This window comes from Phyllobates terribilis, unplaced genomic scaffold (assembly GCF_046119375.1).
Source record: "Phyllobates terribilis strain yellow unplaced genomic scaffold, ASM4611937v1 Scaffold_5__5_contigs__length_657084704, whole genome shotgun sequence".
Lineage (NCBI taxonomy): Eukaryota > Metazoa > Chordata > Amphibia > Anura > Dendrobatidae > Phyllobates > Phyllobates terribilis.
In genome coordinates this window covers 285,837,081-285,856,637 of record NW_027362765.1, presented here as the reverse complement: position 1 = coordinate 285,856,637, position 19,557 = coordinate 285,837,081, and the positions used below count along the sequence as shown (strand labels likewise).

The following is a 19,557-nucleotide window of genomic DNA, read 5'->3' as shown; positions in this document are numbered from 1 at the left end:
GCCGAGGACTTAGGCGGGTCTGTTCGCAAGGAACAGGCAGCCCGCTACATCGTAGGGATTCAGCTTAGTCTTACTGTAGGGATAGCTTTCCCTTTTCTTTTCTTAGTACTTGTTGCAGATCATAACAATACCATTGTTGAAAAACAATCATAAGAAAGCCAGACTGGAATTTGCCAAACTACATGTTGACAAGCCACAAAGCTTCTGAAAGAATGTCCTATGGACAGATGAGACAAAAATGGAAGTTTTTGGCAAGGCACATCAGCTCTATGTTCACAGACGGAAAAATGAAGCATATCAAGAAAAGAACACTGTCCCTACTGTGAAACATGGAGGAAGCTCTGTTATTTTCTTGGGCTGCTTTGCTGCATCTGGCAGAGGGTGTCTTGAATCTGTGCAGGGTACAATGAAATATCAAGACTATCAATGGATTCTAGAGAGAAATGTGCTGCCCAGTGTCAGAAAGCTTGGTCTCAGTCGCAGGTCATGGGTCTTGCAACAGGACAATGACCCAAAACACACAGCTAAAAACACCCAAGAATGGCTAAGAGGAAAACATTGGACTATTCTGAAGTTGCCTTCTATGAGCCCTGACCTAAATCCTATTGAGCATCTTTGGAAAGAGCTGAAACATGCCGTCTGGAAAAGGCAACCTTCAAACACGAGACAACTGGAGCAGTTTGCTCATGAGGAGTGGGCCAAAATACCTGTCGAGAGGTGCAGAAGTCTCATTGACAGTTACAGGAATCGTTTGATTGCAGTGATTGCCTCAAAAGGTTGTTCAACAAAATATTAAGTTAAGAGTACCATCATTTCTGTCCAGGCCTATTTCATGAGTTTAATTTTTTTTTTAATTCTGTGGAAGCAGAAAAGCAATGTCTGACTTTCATTTGTTCATTTTCATAGATTTTTAATTTATTATTACTTTTGTCAGATTCAAGTTACTTCTGTGACCATTGTGGGTTTTTCGTTCATTAAACGAGGGGTACCAACAATTTTGACCACGTGTGTATGCACAAGTCCTTTTGACATTGCTATGCATGTGCTCATTCTTTTTGGCATTTTTTTAGCGCTTTTTCAGGTAGAATTCATTTGATAAAGATGTCTTGATACCTTTAGGATAAGTTCCCACACTGAGTTTTGGTAAGTCAGCTTTTTTTTACAACGTCTTATATTTCCAGCAGTCTGGAAAGGATTTATAGAAATCTCATGCCCCCTGTGCTTTATATGCAACATGTCAATTTCTCTTGTTGGTACACTAAGTTTTATGTTCAGATTTTTCCCCATAGAATTGCATAAGAATCAGAAAATCTGCATATGCATTTTTTGAGCTTTTCCGCTGTCGAAACGCACTAAAAATACATGTAATCCACAATTGATTGTGTGAATAAAGTTTTGTCAAAGCCAAATATCAGGAAGCATTTAATACAAAGCAACTTGATTTAAATCAGGATATACCAAAAGGAACGAAAACTGCAGCAAGAAAGCGCATGTAAAAAATGCACTCAAAAACTCAAGTAAACTACTCTACCCAGAAAAGCTGCACAAAATCCGCAATATTAAAACTCACCAAATACTTGTCGGAACAAAGGCTTGGCGTATGTATATGTAGTAGGTGTAATAATAATAATAGTTTTAGCAAATACCTCCAATTAGAAATGTAGTATAGTTCTTCTGATAAGCTATGTCGCTTTCCTCATGTAGAGCATTGCAGTAGCTTAGGTATTCATGGTTACGACCACCAACAACTAACTGTCACTATATGAGTAGTCGTAACCATGGATACCTAAGCCACTGCAATGCCCTACACATAGGGTAAGCGACATAACTTATCAGAAGCCACTGCAATGCCTGCACATGAGGAAAGAGACAGAGTGAATCAGAAGAACTATACTACATTACTAATTGGAGGTATTTGCTAATATTATTACATCTACTAAATATTGGGATAGGATCTTGGAGATGGAAATACCCCTTTAAGGCAATATCAGATTAATCACCAGAACGTTATGTGCACATACCCTTACTTTCTTCTTGCTAGCAATATGCTGTGTTAATACAATATCAGATTCAGAAACTGGGTGTGTGCCCAAAGGAATCACAAGTAGCAAAGAAGACAGAAGTGGTAAGACCTATTTCTGACTTCCCTCAGGTTTCCGGCTGTGTCTAATCTGCTTCTTGCTTGATTACATTTACCATGTGGTTGGTAACAAATTTCAAGTAAAAAATAAAAAGATAAAAAGATGTAGAAAGTAATACCCCAGTGAAATCTGCTCCTAATTGCCATATAAATAGTGAAAACTGTTGTAAAAATCCGCAGAATAAATTGACGTGTTCTGATTTGAAATCTGTAACGCAAGTTAATTTCTGATTTGAAGGTTCTCAGCAGCGTATAGTACAGTATTTTCTGGATGGAAAATCCACTCTGTATCCAGCCCGTATGCTCATGCCTTGAGGCTATGTGCACGACGTCTTTTTCACCGCCCAGAATCCGCCTACAAAAGTGTTCCATAAAATGAAGATAAAATTGCAGCAGCTGTGTGCCTCTGGGGTCTATTCATTGCCCCCCTGCCATTACAATCAGTTTTGTGGTCTTGAAGGTTAGTCAAACCCTGCAAAACTAAGTGATTGCGCAGGGGAACAATGAGAAGACCACTGCAACATAGGTCGTGTGGTTTTCAGCCGTGGTGTGGCCACTGCTTGTGAACGCAGGCTTAATGTTTCCTGATGTCTCCTAACAATTTAATAGTTCTGCATGAATTGTTTTTTGTTCATTCATTCATTCACTCACAATAAAGCCTAATAACTTTAGGATAGGGGCATGGAAACTGGTCGCCGCACGGCAATGGTAAAGCCGCAAAGTGAGGGAAATTAGTTTAAAGGGCTTGTACCAAGTTTGGACTGTGCATGCTGCGGGGATTCTCCAGTTTCTGAGCCAGGACCAGAGGGTATGTATGCGTTAAACATATTCCCGGCCAGAGCCCGTCTAGTGGGCGCGGCCTCGCTCCATACACTAGTATGGAGCGAAGCCTCACCCGGTCTAGTAACGCGGCTGTCCAGTGGGCGTGGGCGTTCAGTGGGCGTGGCCTTGTTCAATACAAGTATATGGAGTGATGCCACGCCCACTAATCGGGCTCTGGCCAGGAGTATGTGTAACACATACATACCCTCCGATCCCGGGACAGAAACCGTAGATCCTCTAAGTAGAACAGGTACTTTCTGATTTTAATTCTGTACCTTGTGTTTACCTACAGAATTTCTTTTACGGGTGTTTTTTCGGGACATGTTCCATTGGATGTTGTATATATGAAGTTATAACCCCCTAAAATAGCAATGTGCTTTTCCTACTCAAGGGGCTCAAACCACAGCTTGGAAATTCTAGTCTCTGGTGTGATGTGATGTAGGGTGGGTTTTCAATGGGAAGTCAATATGGAATGTGGGAGGAAACTGGAGAAACAGTCAGAAATCCAAGCAAACTCAGGGAGATCATACAAACTCCTTGCAAATCTCATCCTTGGTCAGATTCAAACCTAGGATCCAAGCAATGCAGCAGCATTGACCACTGAGCCACCATGCTAGCTCCGTACATATAACGCCTGATGAAACATGGCACAGCATATGCAACTTGGCAGTGTACATTAGCCCTATGGGCAGAGATTGGAGAAGACTGATCTATGTAGTAAACCCAAGTATAATAATTACTTGAGTTCTTAGTTCAGATAGCCTAGATATTGTTATGTGTGTATTTTAAAATCAAAAGGAATAAGACATCATTCAGATACATTTGCTCAAAACAAGTTGTGGACAATTGATTGCCATCTGATGGCTATAACTAGCTGTGCCACTTAAAAGCAGTGAACTCTTTTAAGCACTATGGACTTTTTAACCTTTTCTTAAAAAAAGGAAGAAAAGAAGTACAGGCGGCTCCCAAACTGATATGAGCTGACTAACATCACATGCTTCTTGCCGAGACATGTCTTTGACTTCACATTTACTATGATACATGCTAGCTGGAATGCTTCATGCTAATGCTGTTTCTCACATACTTCCCCTAAGCTTTAGAATTAATAACCCTCTAGTGTTGAAATCTGAGAAACCGCAGCATTCTGGATGAGTGGGAGAGTTGCCTGATAGTCGGGCACTGTATAAGGCAGCTGACCAGAAGTGGATGGCAACAGTTCTGTAGGCAGTTGCTACAATACTGTCAGTGTCCACATTGCATGTTTAAGCCATTGGCCATTGCATAACACGTTTAAATGACCCATAATTACACAGAAAAATAATCGCATGGCTAACCAATAACCAGTTGCAATATTCTTTATTGGAAACTAGCCATAGACACAGTTAAATTAACGTGTGAGCAAAAATAGTAGTTGAAAATCAGCAGATTGCCATGATCCAGTTATTGTAATAGTATACACAACACATAAACTTTGGTCTCAAGTAGAAGTGAAGATTACGGCACTCACCACATCATGGAAAAATCATTTTCATTATTTCATAGCAAGCAATGAAAATCAGGTAGGAAGAGTACAGGCAATCAGCAACAGGCTACGGCGGTTTCATGTCTACTGATACTTCTACAGACCTAATGCGACCCATAGAAGTGTCAGTAGAGACTAGTGTTGAGCGGATTTGTTCGGCATTTCAAATTCGGGTTTGGGGTTCCGGCTTGTTCGTGCCAAAAAATCGTCTCCGCCCATGAACATCCCTGATTTGCCACGCTGTCACGCAGATAACATCACCACTGATTATCACAGCAGCTAGCTATATCACCTGTGTATCATTGTGCACTTATAGGAGGAAGACAGTAGTGCCAAGCGGTTTCCTTTTTGCCTGTAACATACAAATCTTGGTTTTGTCTCAGAAATACTTATTCCTGGTGCATATTGTGGTTCTGACCGCTTGTTCCCCCAGCTTTCACTCCAATTCGCTTTTGCTGCATGTTTATTTAGGGAAAAGCCTCTAACGATAGTGACAGGCGAACTTTGGGATCAATTTATTTGTAGTAACTAGCATTTTAGATAAGTTTTGAAGCAAGCAATGGGATGGGGATTTTATTTCATATTTTTTTTTATAGAGGGTGGGAAAATGTTTCAAAAGTGAAGAACCAATGTTGCCTGGGTAGTGGACCACATAGAGGGAAAAAAATGTTCCCTATGAAACTACCCGTCAGACTGCCTATGTAAAACTGGTTACTGACCTCCTATACAGACATTTTTTTTCTTATTCCGTAACAGTATGGTGATAATATTGGATGGTGCCTAGGATGTCAGCTAGTATTAGGCAATTCACTAGCTCTGGTCTGACTGCCAGGGAGAACCAACATGACATCTGGACCAGGGTCCCTCTTATCATTTTCATAACTATGTTCCTAAAGTTAGGTCATTATTATTGTAAAGCCGAAAGTTTTACACTTTCTTCTTGTTTTTTTGTCCTGTAATATATGTACTGTAAGAATATAGAGTGGAGCTGTGTGTATACTACATAGTATATAGTGTAGAGATGTGCCAGTATACATAGTGGGGATTCCACACTATATACTATAGTATATACACAGCATCATACTATATATATACAACTCTATGTTATAATTAAGACCGCATTATACTATATACTGTACATCACGTAGGAGACACCACGACTGCTAAATATATATCACAGAGACTGCTGCATATATATTATATAGGTGATACTGCAGCTATACACAGTTGCAGTAGCACTTATATATTGTGTATATATAGCAGTCGAAGTATCACCTATATAATGTATATACTGTTGTGATAATGTGACTGCTGTGTATACACTGTATATACTGCAGTCTCACTATCACCTATATAATATATAAGTGATACTGTGTTTGCTGTGTATAATTGCACCATCACCTTTGTAACACATATACAGCCGTATCACGTATATAATGTATACACAGCAGTCACATTATCACCTATATATTGTATACAGACTGCTGTATATACATTATGTATGTGATAGTGCTACTGCTGTGAATATATTATATAGGTGATATTGCAATTATACACAGCAATCACAGTATCAGCTATGTAACATATATACAGCAGTATCAACTACGTAATATATATACAGCAATCACAGTATGACCAATATAATGTATATAGACTGCTGTACATACAATATATAGGTGATACTGTGATTATATACAGCCATTACAGTATCACATACATAATATATATAAAGCAGTATCATCTATATGTTGAATATATAACAACTGCTGTATATACACATTAAAAAAGTTTCCATGTTGGGACTCACTCACCAGATCCCTGAGATGGAGGAGGATGAAGAGCTCCAGGTGTGTGACGCGCCCAGGGGATGGGGACGACTCGGCGCCCGGGCCTTGCTGTTTGGTTTTGGGGGATGCCGCGGTGGCCGGCTCCCGAGGCTGTACCCTGGGGTCACTCTTAAAAGCAAGGAATAATGGGGGAAAAGGTGTATGGGAAAGGGGAAAGATTGTGACGCCACCCGTGGTATCTGGTGAGACTCACCAGCGCTGCGGCAGTCCTCTGAGGCCGGTGATCAGGCAGCTTAGTTGGTGCGGCTCCCCACAGGTGGATCGGGGCCTCAGGGCAGAGTAGGAGAGGGATGCAGGACAGAGCGCTGGCGGGTGCAGAGCCGTGGAGGAAAGAACAGACAGAGGCAGGATTTGAAGTCATCCAGGTCTTTACTCACGGTAGTGCTTTCTCAGCCCAGAGTTAGTCTCTGCTGTCACACGGCGAGCTGCGGCCGCCAGGGTGGGGTTCAGCATACTCCAGGTAGTTCAGGAGCGCTTGACAGGACCCCCCGCTTGTAAAGTGTTCCTCTCCTCGTGAAGCTTTTCCCGCCTTGTGTCCCCCACTGTGTCCCGTACTGTTACTGCGATGTCCTTGATGGGAAGCTTGTAGCTCCCGGACCGACTGGGTGCCCTTCTTGGTTACTAGTGGCGAGAACTTGGCGTAAGGCCGGGTCCCTCTGGATGAACTCAGATTAAGGGATACAGGTGACGACTCCGCTCCGTCCATATGTTATGTTCTGCTACCAGAGCTAAGGAAAGAGAGGAGATCTGTCCCTACGATAGAACTCAGCTTAATCCCTACGATGTAACAGGGAACCTGATCCTGCGATCAGACCTGCTAAAGTCCTAAGCTAGTCTGTACGGAGACCTATAGATGTGGGGAAGGAATCCCTACAGGTACTAAGGACTGGGAGGAATATGGGACACCTCCTAACAGAAATAGTAGCAGACAGACGAACAAACAAAATATATAGAACATAGAGGTCAGTAGACCAAGCAAACTAACAGAGCAAGACACAGAGCACAGGCTAGCTAGAAAGTAGATATACAATGAAGTCCAGCAAAGCCAGAAGGGCGGAGCAGGATTAAATAGGCCAACAAGGTCATGTGACCAGCAAAGGAAAAAAAAACTAAGAGCAAGGTTCTAACAGTACCCCCCCTTCTAAGAGGATCCTCCGGATCCCCTAGGACCAGGCTTATCAGGAAATCTCCTGTGAAACGCTCTGATAAGTCTGGACGCGGAAACATCATCCGACCTCACCCAAGAGTTATCCTCGGGACCGAAACCTTTCCAGGCCACAAGATACTGCAAACTACCTCTATACCGTCTAGAGTTAAGGATGCGAGAAATTTCATATTCCCCGTCCTCCACCACCGGAGGAACAGAGGCAGAGGCGTCACAATCCGATACAACAGCTTTTTTCAACAGAGAGACATGAAATACCGGATTAATTCTCCAGGAGGTAGGAACCTCCAACCTAACAGCAGATTGGTTGACAACCTGAAGCACCTTAAAGGGCCCTACAAACTTGGGACCCAATTTCTTTGAAGGAATCCTCAACCGCAGATTCCTAGAGGACAACCAAACCATGTCACCAACAGCGAACAAAACCTCTTGTCGTTTCCTATCAAAGTAGTCTTTAGATTTTCTGTTGGCCTCCTGAAGATTACCACGCACATCCGTCCAAACTCTCTCCAAATCACCGGAAAAATTCTCCTCCTCAGGCACGGCAGATCCCAACTTGGAGAACGACCCAAACGACGGATGTCTCCCAGAACAACAAAAAAAAGGCGAACAACCAGCAGAAGAAGATGTATGATTGTTCAGAGCAAATTCAGCAAGTGGCAGAAACTCAGACCACCCCTCTTGATTGTCTGCCACAAAACAACGCAAGAACTGCTCAACATCCTGGTTTTTCCTTTCTGTCTGGCCATTAGATTCAGGATGATATCCGGACGAGAACGACAAATGAACTCCCAACCTATCACAAAAGGCACGCCAAAAACGAGCCACGAACTGAGGACCCCTATCAGAAACAATGTCAGTAGGAACGCCATGAAGTCTGACAATTTCCTTGACAAAGGCCTTAGCGAGAGTTTTAGCGCAGGGCAGTTTGACGAAAGGAACCAAGTGACACATCTTGCTAAAACGGTCCACGACCACCCAGATGACAGTAAAACCCTCAGAGGGGGGAAGGTCAGTTATAAAGTCCATAGCCAAATGTGTCCAAGGAGCACTGGGAACCTCCAAAGGACAAAGCAACCCCGCAGCAGGAGTATGTGAGGACTTAGATCTAGCACATATAGTACATTGACGCACCCACTTAATGACTTCCTTCTGCCATCCAGGCCACCAAAAACTGCGACCCACCAGTCTCTTGGTCTCAGAGATTCCGGGATGACCTGCCAACCGAGATTCGTGACACTCAACAAACAAATCTCTCCTAAAGGTCCCAGGCACAAACAACCTCCCATGAGGAGTGTTAGAAGGGGCATTCTCCTGTGCTTTAAGAATCTCATTTTCCAAAACGGAGTCCAAAGCAGCTATCACAACACCTTCTTGTAAAATGTTCTCCTCTTTCTCAGCACCGACTATGGGAGAAAAACTGCGAGACAAGGCATCCGCCTTAACATTCTTAGTACCAGGGATGTAAGTAACGGAGAAATTAAACCGCGAGAAAAACAGTGCCCACCTAGCCTGACGGGCATTCAGGCGCTTGGCAGCATCAAGATATATCAGATTTTTATGATCCGTAAGAACCTGAACGGGAAATTCCGCACCTTCCAAGAAGTGGCGCCAGTGTTCAAATGCGAGTTTAATAGCCAATAATTCCCGATTACCAATATCGTAATTCAGTTCAGTCTCCGAAAAATTTTTTGAAAAAAAGGCACAGGGATGTAATCCATCCCCGTTATCCTGAGACAATACTGCGCCAACCCCCACAGAGGAAGCATCAACCTCAACCAAAAACGGCCTAGTAACATCAGGCTGCATAAGGATGGGAGCAGAGGTGAACCTCTCCTTGAGATACACAAAAGCTTCATTGGCCTCAGAAGACCACTGAACCGCATCAGCACCTTTCCTGGTGAGATCAGTCAGAGGTTTGACAATACTAGAAAAATTTTTTATGAATTTTCTATAGTAATTGGCGAAACCCAAAAACCTCTGTATCGATTTCAAACCAATAGGCCTAGGCCATTCCTGCACAGCCTGAACCTTAACCGGATCCATCTCAAAACCTTTGCTGGAGATAATGTAGCCCAAAAAACTAATTCTCTGTACAGCGAACTCACATTTCTCCAGCTTAGCAAAAAGCGAATTGTCCATTAATAACTGTAATACCTCACGCACGCTCCGCCAATGAGACTCCAGATCCGGCGAATAAATCAAAATGTCATCCAAATACACAACCACATTTTTACCGATCAAAGGTCTAAGGATGTCATTAATCAGATTCTGAAAAAATGCAGGAGCATTAGTAAGACCAAAAGGCATAACCAGATTCTCAAAATGACCCACAGGAGTGTTAAAAGCAGTCTTCCATTCGTCACCCTCCTTCATGCGCAACAGATTGTATGCCCCCTTAAGGTCAATTTTAGAGAACCACTTGGCCCCCATTAACTGGTTAAACAGATCAGGAATCAATGGCAGTGGGTAAGGATTGCGTACAGTAATTTTGTTAATCTCACGAAAATCCAGACAAGGACGTAAACCGCCGTCCTTTTTCTTTACAAAAAAAAATCCAACCGCCACAGGAGACTTAGAGGGCCTAATGTGACCGGCGGCCAAACTTGTCTGTATGTATTCCTCCAAAGCCTTCCTCTCAGGAATAGTAAGGTTAAATAAACGACTTTTAGGAAGAGTCGCTCCAGGGACAAATTCAATAGAACAATCATAGTCTCTATGGGGAGGCAAAACCTGCGATTCCTTCTCAGAAAAAACTCTCCAAAAATCCTGAATAGGAACAGGCAATTCTCCCCTATCCAAAGCTGCAATACGCCCATTACAACACTTGTCATAACATTTATGGCTCCAGGATTTAATTTCACTGGTAGACCAATCCAGTACAGGATTGTGAAATTTTAACCAGGGCAATCCCAATATTACTGGAGAAGGCAAGTTATTCAACACTACCAAATCCAATTTCTCATGGTGAACACCATTAATAGTGAGAGGAAATTCACAGACCTTGAGAGTAATATTCTTCAAAGGGGAACCATCCACAGAAACCACAGCAATGGGGGATGATAAAGGTTCAGGTTTTAAATTGAGTCTTTCCACGAATCCCCCATCAATAACATTCAGAGTAGACCCACAATCGACAAACACCCGAAATTCCATTAATTTTTCCTGAGCAATCGTGGAAGCAGCTAAAAATACACCCTTGGAATTTAAACAGGCAATACGGGCATGACTGACCATTTTTTTTTCTTTCTTCATACGAAGCTCACAGCCTTTAATCAAATGACCAGATTTTCCGCAATAGAAACACAAGCCTTCAAAAAATCGACGGTCTTTTTCTTGAGAGCGAGGTGCCACCGATCCAATCTCCATCGGTTCACCACTGTTAGTACACACATTCTCATAACCAGAAACTGACATAGCAGAGGATTTGCTCTCATTAACCCTTGCACGCAGTCTTCTATCCACCCGTATAGCTAATTGCATAGCCTGTTGCAAATCTTCAGGTGTAGGATAAGCAATTAGCAGGTCTTTAACCCTTTCACTGAGCCCAGCAAGAAATAGACTTTTCAGAGCAGAATCGTTCCACCCTGTTTGAGTAGACCAACGACGGAAATGAGTACAATATTTTTCCACATTACCTGATCCTTGTTTTAAACGTCTCAACTCAGTCTCAGCTGATGCGACACGGTCAGGATCATCATATAATAGTCCCAAAGCAGAAAAAAAACTATCCACTGATCTGAAGCATGTATCACTAGGTTGCAAAGAAAAGGCCCACTCCTGAGGCTCTTTGCGCAAAAGTGACATTATGAACCCTACGCGCTGGGATTCATCCCCAGAGGACTTAGGTCTCAAACGAAAATACAATAAGCAAGCATTTTTGAATGAAAAAAATTCTCGGTGTTCACCAAAAAATAAATCCGGCAAACATACCTTAGGCTCCAAGAAATGTGCTCCAGGACAGTTACTCACGTGCTGACGGAGCTCGGCCACCTCCAGAGAGAGTCCCTGCAGGCGATGAACCAAATCCTGAACCGACACCATGATGAAACAGAAAAATCTTTCCTTAGAGAATTTGCTGGCTGGACTTACTGTTATGTTCTGCTACCAGAGCTAAGGAAAGAGAGGAGATCTGTCCCTACGATAGAACTCAGCTTAATCCCTACGATGTAACAGGGAACCTGATCCTGCGATCAGACCTGCTAAAGTCCTAAGCTAGTCTGTACGGAGACCTATAGATGTGGGGAAGGAATCCCTACAAGTACTAAGGACTGGGAGGAATATGGGACACCTCCTAACAGAAATAGTAGCAGACAGACGAACAAACAAAATATATAGAACATAGAGGTCAGTAGACCAAGCAAACTAACAGAGCAAGACACAGAGCACAGGCTAGCTAGAAAGTAGATATACAATGAAGTCCAGCAAAGCCAGAAGGGCGGAGCAGGATTAAATAGGCCAACAAGGTCATGTGACCAGCAAAGGGAAAAAAAACTAAGAGCAAGGTTCTAACACCATATCCCCCTGGGATCCACATAAGCCTCTGGACTTTTCCGACAGAGACGTGAAGTGCAAAGTCAGATAATCGGGGACCGGTACCCCCTCTTGCGGCAGGGTCTCTCTGGCAGGGCCAGAATAAGGTATGCAGGTGGTGACTCCGCTCCATCCGCGCCCCCTGAGATCCTTTCTGTGGAGCTTAACTCCTCTGCTCCCTTCCTGGGCCTTCTTAGTTGGACTCTGACTGGGGACAGAGCCGGGTATGACTCTGCCCCAATCCCCCGTCTCGAGGCCTGAGACCGGGGGACCCCTCAGCCGGTTGCAGCTTACTGCTGACTTGCCATCCCAAAGACCCACGACTAAAGACCCGGTTATTAAAATGGCCTCCAGTTTTATATGATTCTATTAAGTGCTAAAGTAAAGTGCTTCCTCCACCCTCACTCACTGCTTGGTCGCCCCTATGTTTGGTTCCCCCCCCAACTCCTCCATTCCGGAATGGGGCAGCACTATGGTGCTTTTAGACCCCCTGCAGAACTGGAGTGGTGTAGTGTTGAGTGTGTTGGTAGGGGTCCTGTGTGGTGCTCCATCCTTATCTCGGAGAGGAGATACCACACCTCATTTTGAGGTGCAATACCCCTGTGGTGACTAAACCCTCAGGGGCGCCACTTGTGCATTAGTGGACCCCTGGGATTGGTCAGGACTCAGGTGAGTAGAGTTTAATGCAAGGCCCGCCACAGCACTGCAGACAGGTCCCTCCGCCGCCCGGGACACAGCGCCGCAGACGGGGCCCTCCGCCACCCGGGACACAGCGCCGCAGACAGGGCTCTCCGTCACCCATCACTATACAGTGATGCTGCCGGCGGGGCACAGCAACACGCAGGAGTACAGTGCAGACCCCTCAACAGCTGATCGGGGACCGGCGCAGGAGATCCGGGGCTGAGGCGCGACACCACATGCACCAACAATGATGGCGCACAAAACATTATAGTGAGGGAAATCTTTCCATGGGCCCCACTGGGGCCTCGGGCCCCAGGGGTAGCCCAGATTGCCCTCATTATAATCCGCCTATGATCAGAGACTATGTCTTAAAACACCTGACTACCTCGCTCCCCTTCAATATATTCTGGCACTTGTTTGCCTGGATAGATCCCAATAAATACAGATGTGACAAAGGCTTTAAAACACTTTAACATTTAGTATCAGCAGCTGCAAAATAAGCGTTCCTCCAAACAAGTCCTACTTGTCAGGATCCACCGCACAAACTGTATCTAGAAAATTTCTATTTCGTATGGATTGGGTGGAAACATCTATGCTTAAAGAACCAAGAGTAAAAAAGTTTTTTAATACTTTGGAAAGTTTCATTGCTGGTCTGCCATTTAACATCCAGAATAAAATCAAAACACATTTCTGCAACTCGACTTGATACCTACAAAGGGAGTTAGTTGAAGACTCACCCATGTAACCTAACTAATGTGCCGTGAAATTCTGGAGCCTGCAGAGAGCCAGGGGCCATTCCTCCCCCTCTTCCTTCTCCCTCATCCCTCCATTGTCTTTTCCTTTTCTTCTTCTTAGTTGTTTGGTTACTTTTCTTTTGTATAGTGTTTTCAATAAAGCCATTTACAACAGTTTTTTATTGTCTGTGTACATTTAGTATTTATTGTACAAACTATGTACCATAATTCTCTTGAGCATTTAAACCCTGGGTTGCCAGATTAATTTCTTTTGTTGATTATAATCTAAAACTTCAATGAACACAAGTTTTTAAAAAAAAGCATATTTCATTTTGTGAAGTTCATCAACCTGAGTTCACCACTTTGAAGAATTTTAGAAATTTGCACAAAAAATGTCAATTAACTCTACAACATAAAAAAGAAAGATCACTAAAAATAAAAGCATATGATGAATCAGTGCCTATGCTTCCAACTGTTTCTCTAAGAACAGACAACACCTTTGCTATTTATTTTGTATCCTTTTCTAATGATGGCTCTAATTAGTAAAAACACTTATTATGAAAGGGATGAATAATTCTGAGAATGCAGTAGTCATTAAAAGTGTCATTTAGTGTAGAATTTGGAGAAACCATTTGTTATATTAGCTGTGTTGTGCTACTTAAATTGTTCTTGTTTTATTGGTTTATTCCCTTCAGATCAGCGCCCCATGAAGTCATCGTGAGGGCCCAATCATTGTCATGGCAATCGCATCTGCTAGCTACAGTGGCGAACCGGGTCTGCCAGATACTGTGGCGTGTTTCGACCATGCCAGCAACATGACAGGCATAATGTATTGCAGTGCTGGTGCATTGCATTGCATTATACCAGAGATCAGAGTAATGAAAGTTAAAGACCCATAGAGGCACTAAGTAAAAAAGTAAAATAATGAAAAACATATTATTAGTGATGAGCGAGCGTGCTCGCCACTGCTCGGTACTCGCCCGAGCATCTCACTCAGGTCTCCTCCCTGCATGTTTGGCGCTCTTTACAGAGCCAATGAACATGCAGGGATCGCCTGCCACTCACTGTAATGCCGTAGCCATGTTGGTTGTGGCATTACAGTGATTGGCTGGCCGCACGGCGTCATCAGGTCTATATCAGACCTGGCGCCGCCATGCTCGTCACAGCCACTCCGGAATCAGACAGTGTAAGGAGAGGTGTTGCTGCTGTGTCAGGGAGAGATTTGCTTGTGTATTAGGTAGCATAGGGAGAAAAACCGTACATTACACATATCCATCTTAACAAACAGTCCTTTTGAGGACTAACTAATCCATCTGCGGAGCTATCAGGCAGGCAGGGTATATAGCAAACTGCAGTGCTTATAGCACAAGAGGCTCCATTCCAATTCTGCCTTCTGCTGCTGTTAGATATTTCTATACAAAGGCCCAGGGGCCAGGAATACTTTTCTTTGGGTCTTAATCCTCATTATTTCCTTAAAAAGCAATCCAGAGAACACCGTTTTTTTGCGCCATTTGCTTGTTGGCACTGCAGAATACAGCCAGGTCCTTTCCATATTACAGCGCTAGAAATCCAGCTATTTAAAACTGTGTTTTCTCCGTCAAAAGGATCACATATACAGTACAGACCAAAAGTTTGGACACACCTTCTCATTTAAAGATTTTTCTGTATTTCATGACTATGAAAATTGTACATTCACACTGAAGGCATCAAAACTATGACTTAACACATGTGGAATTATATACTTAACAAAAAAGTGTGAAACAACTGAAAATATGTCTTATATTCTAGGTTCTTCAAAGTAGCCACCTTTTGCTTTGATGACATCTTTGCACACTCTTGGCATTCTCTTGATGAGCTTCAAGAGGTAGTCACCGAAAATGGTTTTCATTTCACAGGTGTGCCCTGTCAGGTTTAATAAGTGGGATTTCTTGCCTTATAAATGGGGTTGGGACCATCAGTTGTGTTGTGCAGAAGTCTGGTGGATACACAGCTGATAGTCCTACTGAATAGACTGTTAGAATTTTTATTATGGCAAGAAAAAAGCAGCTAAGTAAAGAAAAACGAGTGGCCATCATTGCTTTAAGAACTGAAGGTCAGTCAGTGCGAAAAATTGGGCAAACTTTGAAAGTGTCCCCAAGTGCAGTTGCAAAAACCATCAAGCGCTACAAAGAAACTGGCTCACATGAGGACCGCCCCAGGAAAAGAAGACCAAGAATCACCTCTGCTTCTGAGGATAAGTTTATCCGAGTCACCAGCCTCAGAAATCGCAGGTTAACAGCAGCTCAGATTAGAGACCAGGTCAATGCCACACAGAGTTCTAGCAGCAGACACATCTCTACAACAACTGTTAAGAGGAGACTTTGTGCAGCAGGCCTTCATGGTAAAATAGCTGCTAAGAAACCACTGCTAAGGACAGGCAACAAGCAGAAGAGACTTGTTTGGGCTAAAGAACACAAGGAATGGACATTAGACCAGTGGAAATCTGTGTTTCGTCTGATGAGTCCAAATTTGAGATCTTTGGTTCCAACCACCGTGTCTTTCTGCGACCCAGAAAAGGTGAACGGATGGACTCTACATGCCTGGTTCCCACCGTGAAGCATGGAGGAGGAGGTGTGATGGTGTGGGGGTGCTTTGCTGGTGACACTGTTGGGGATTTATTCAAAATTGAAGGCATACTGAACCAGCATGGCTACCACAGTATCTTGCAGCGGCATGCTATTCCATCCGGTTTGCATTTAGTTGGACTATCATTTATTTTTCAACAGGACAATGACCCCAAACACACCTCCAGGCTGTGTAAGGGCTATTTGACCAAGAAGGAGAGTGATGGGGGGCTACGCCAGATGACCTGACCTCCACAGTCACCAGACCTGAACCCAATCGAGATGGTTTGGGGTGAGCTGGACCGCAGAGTGAAGGCAAAAGGGCCAACAAGTGCTAAGCATCTCTGGGAACTCCTTCAAGATTGTTGGAAGACCATTTCCGGTGACTACCTCTTGAAGCTCATCAAGAGAATGTCAAGAGTGTGCAAAGCAGTCATCAAAGCAAAAGGTGGCTACTTTGAAGAACCTAGAATATAACACATATTTTCAGTTGTTTCACACTTTTTTGTTAAGTATATAATTCCACATGTGTTAATTCATAGTTTTGATGTTTTCAGTGTAAATAGTCATGAAAATACAGAAAAATCTTTAAATGGGAAGGTGTGTCCAAACTTTTGGTCTGTGCTGTACGTTGTCAGAATTTCTGGCCTCCATTAAAATTTTCCTTTAGTGTGTCAGTGAAGCAATTCACAGCAGTTTGCTGTTCAAAACAGTTACCTACAGGCCAGGTATTTAAAACTCTGTTTTCTCCATCACACGGATCACATATACGTTGTCAGAAAATACTACAATTTCTGGCCTCCATTAAAAATTTCCTTTAGTGTGTCAGTGAAGCAATTCACAGCAGTTTACCTACTTACCTACAGGCCAGCTATTTGAAACTCTGTTTTCTCCGTCACACGGATCTCATATAAGTTTGCTCCAAACTCAGTCATTTGTAGTGAGTGTGGAAGATACTGTCCTCCATTTAAAATGGGCAAGGCACGTGGCAAGGGACGGGAAACTGGACGTGATGGTAATGGTGCATGCAGAGGCCGAGGACAAGGCCGTGGGCAAGCTGAAATTGTGCCACAACAAACACCCACATCTTCTCGCCTGACCTTCCTGTCCCATTTTCTAGGGGACTGCAGCACACCACTGTTGAACCCAGAGCAGTGTCAAAAGGTTGTTGGTTGGATAGCGGATAATGCTTCCAGTCACTTAGCCGCCACCACCACCACCACCACCCTGTCTTCCACACGGTCAAGTCTCAGTTGACGTGAGTCTGGACCGCATATTCCTCACCCTGATCCTCCTTCCTCTCACCATGCCGAGTACCCAGAGACAACTGATCCCACACTTGGACACTGAAGAGCTGTTCACTTTTCCATTTATAGATTTGGGCCTCTCGCCCGGTCCACTTGAAGCGCGGCAAGAGGAGATCACGTGTATCGATGCCCAAATATTTGAGCAGCCACAGTCACACAAAGGCGACGGTGGGAAAGTGTCACAAGAGGTGGACAATGATGAGGTGGACAATGATGAGACACAATTGCCAGAAAGTCAGGAGGAGGACCAGGGTGTGAAAGTGGAAGACGAGATGGTGGAAGATATAATAACTGACCCAACCTGGCAGGAGGACATGCAGAGTGAGGACAGCAGCACACAGGGGGAGGGAGGCCGAGCACCCCAACAGGCAGGAAGAAGCAGAGTGGTGGCCGCAGACAGAAGGCAGGCAACCGTGCCCTGTAACACCAACACGAAGGAAGTTGCCAGTACAACTGTTAGGTTTTCCCGAGTCTGGTTGTTTTTTAAAACTCTGCCGATAACCCCAAAAAGGCCATTTGCACCAACTGCCAGGCCAGCGTCAGCAGGAGTGGCAAAGCGACCAGCCTGACAACCACCAGCATGATCAGGCACATGGCAGCAAAGCACCCGACTTTGTGGGCCGAACCCCAGGGTCCAGGAACAGTGTCTGCAGGTGGCACCATTGCTTCTTCCGCTGTTGTGCATGCAAGCCAATCCCCTGTCCATGGTGCATGCGAAGATGCCTCCTGCCCTGCACCTGTCGCTGCACACTCTCAAGTAGCAGCATCAGGAAGCACGTCCATGTCCTTGTCACAGCGCAGTGTTTAGTTGTCCATACCCCAGTCCTTGGAACGCAAGCGCAAATATGCAGCCAACGCCCCACAGGCCACACTACTAAATTCTCACATTTCACGACTGCTTGCGCTCGAAACGTTGCCTTTTAGGCTCATGGAGATGGAAGCATTCCGCAACCTGATGGCGGCGGCCGTCCCTCGGTACTCGGTCCCGATCCGCCACTATTTCTCCCGGTGTGCCGTCCCCGCATTACACAAGCACATGTCCCAAAACATTAGCCGTGCCCTCAACAACGCAGTTACCGGGAAAATCCACCTAACCACGTGGACAAGTGCTTGTGGGCAGGGAAGGCACATCTCGCTGACGGCACACTGGGTTAACATAGTGGAAGCCGGGCCCAGTCGGGCCTTGGGACGGAACACGTCCTTCCGACGCCAAGGATTGCGGGCCCTAGGTCAATCAGGATTGCCCCCACGGTCTACAGCTCCTGCACCTCATCCTCCTCAGCCTCCCCCTCCTCTTCAGCCTCCATCTCCGAAATGACCATATCAGTCACAAGCTGGAAGCACTGCAGCACTGCCTCGGCCAAGTGGCAACAGGCTGTGCTAAAGCTAATATGCTTAGGTGACAAACCGCACAATGCTGAAGAGTTGTGGACAGCTCTGAAGGAGCAGGCAGATCTGTGGCTCACACCGCTGAACCTACAGCCAGGCATGGTCGTGTGTGACAATGGCCGGAACCTGGTGGTGGCTCTGAGGCGAGGCGAGCTCACACACATACCATGCCTGGCCCATGTGCTTAACCTCGTGGTTCAGCGGTTTCTCAAATCCTACCAGGAGCTGCCTGATCCACTTGTTAAAGTACGCCGCCTGTGTGCCCATTTTAGAAAGTCGGCTACAGCTTCCGCCACTCTTGCCTTGTTTCAGCAGCGTTTGCAGCTTCCGGCTCACAGACTGGTGTGTGATGTCCCCGCACGTTGGAACTCTACACTGCAGATGTTGGGAAGGATTTGTGAGCAGAAGAGGGCAGTTGTTGAGTACCAGCATCAACAAGGTCGTCAGTATTCAGTTCAGACTCCACACATAAAACCTCAGGAGTGGACATGGATGTCAGACATATGTACCATCCTCCAAAACTTTGAGGACTCCACCAAGATGGTGAGCGGCGATGACTCCATAATTAGCGTCACCATCCCGCTTCTCTGTCTTCTGAAACGCTCTCTGCTCACAATCAAAGAGGATGGATTGCAAGCGGAGCATGATGAGATGGAGCAAGGAACCATACAGGGTGATTACACACAGCCAAGACTCATCTCATCCCAACGTGGATTGGGTGACAATGAGGAACAGGAGGAGGAGGAGGAGGAGGAAGGACAAGAGCTAGTTTCATGCACTATAGACAGTACTACCTGCACAGCTGTCATACCGT

The 19,557-nt window shown here is 44.7% G+C and overlaps 1 protein-coding gene across 1 annotated transcript in view; it reads right to left on the bottom strand.

Annotated features, from left to right (window-relative positions):
- The window catches only part of TMC6 (transmembrane channel like 6), a 113,137-nt gene that overhangs the window by 76,685 nt on the left and 16,895 nt on the right, over positions 1-19,557 (bottom strand). The gene's annotated exons all lie outside the window — the stretch shown is intronic.